The 1,740-nt window shown below is 35.3% G+C and overlaps 1 pseudogene; it reads left to right on the top strand.

The window, feature by feature from the left end:
- Positions 1–725: 725 nt before the first annotated feature.
- Positions 726–1,740, top strand: LOC132107219 (trace amine-associated receptor 4-like; annotated as a pseudogene).

The raw sequence follows: 1,740 nt of genomic DNA, 5'->3' as shown, positions 1-1,740 counted from the left end.
ATCTTTGTTTTGTTCAGTTTTGAATGATTTTTATTTATTATTGTTATTTTGTGTGTGTGTGTGTGTGTGTGTGTGTGTTCTTCTGAAAATCTAATAAAAAGTAAAAAAAAAAAGAAAAGAAAAAAAAAGAAAAATTATTTATGAACCAAGAGCTTGTAACACTCCAAAGAGAAAGGAAAAATTTAAATCGCATCATATGGCCCCTTTCAAATAAATGCAGTTGAAAACATAGTGCCTTTTAATATGATAACTGAATGCAACATAATTAAAATATGAATGTGGTGATTGTATTATTCATGAGAATTCATTTGTAAGTCTGTAAAGTATTCATACATTATTAATTTACATGTTATGTGTTGAATGTTTAGATGCTGTAAATAAAGGGTATCGTACATTTCAGCATCTACAGTATGCAAACATAAGTAAATGTACGTTTTATAGAACCATATTTTGCAAGAAATACATGATACTCCCATAGTGTATCTAATGCTCACTTATTTTTTCATTTTAATCTCCTGAGCTAATGCTGTTTTTGTAACTATGGGTAACAGTGTCAGGAGTAGGAGGGTTGCTTCAAATATGAGGGTATTTATGGACAAAACTAAGCTGCTCTGAGTACATTTAGGGAGTTAAAATAGATGGGCATGTACTATATATTTATATTTATCTTCACTAAACAAATGTTGATAATTTTCATCCTTTTAATAGTTGTCTCAGCATTAGAAAAGATAATGACTTCAAATAAGACTCAAATTGAGAACATGTTTCTCTGCTATCCACTCCGGCCAAACTCCTGTCCAAAACTGCATCGTCTTACTGTTGTTAAAGTGGCAATGTATTCTTTCTTGGTGCTGATGATCCTCACAACAGTTTTCGGGAACCTGCTGATCATCATTTCAGTCTCTCACTTCAAACAGCTTCAGTCTCCAACTCATCTGATCGTTCGTTCTCTGGCTGCCAGTGACTGTCTGCTGGGCTCTTTGGTCATGCCGTACAGCATGGTGCGATCTGTTGAAGGCTGCTGGTATCTGGGAGATTTCTTGTGTAAAGTTAATTCTAGTTTAGACATGACCTTCTGTATGTCCTCCTTGCTGCATCTCTGTTTAATATCTGTTGACAGGTACTGGGCCATTTGTGACCCTCTGAGGTACAAAATGAGGGTCACAAACAACACTGTGACTGTTTTTATTACCTTCATATGGCTGTTTTCATTTGTTTACTGTTTTGTTTTCAGGGATAAATGCAGTTGGAATAGAGATGCTTATATTGCAGAGTTACTGTGTGGGAAACTGTGTTGTGTTTTTTAACAAGCAATGGGGTATTATATATCCAAGTATCACATTTTTTCTTCCTGGAATGATCATGAGTTCTCTGTATGTGAAAATATTCCATGTTGCAAGAAAACATGCAAAAGTTATGTCAGAAAGAGTGACTGGAGGGATGAAGAGCCAATGCTCTGCTCACAGAGAAAGAAAAGCAGCTAAAACTCTGGCCATTGTCATGGGTGTTTATTTGTTCTGCTGGCTGCCTATTTTTACTCTGGCTGTTCTCGACCCTTTTTTCAATTATATGACCCCAGCTGTTGTTTTTGATGCCTTGTTTTGGTTTGCATATTTCAACTCAGCTTGTAACCCCTTGATTTATGGATTATTCTACCCTTGTTTTCAAAAGGCCTTTAAGAATCTCACATCGACTTATATCTGTGCCTTGAAGCATTCTAACACATTAATATTTGAATGA

Source organism: Carassius carassius, chromosome 27 (genome assembly GCF_963082965.1).
Source record: "Carassius carassius chromosome 27, fCarCar2.1, whole genome shotgun sequence".
Taxonomy (NCBI): domain Eukaryota; kingdom Metazoa; phylum Chordata; class Actinopteri; order Cypriniformes; family Cyprinidae; genus Carassius; species Carassius carassius.
Note: the sequence above shows the minus strand (reverse complement) of the source record. Positions and strands in the feature narration are given on the sequence as shown.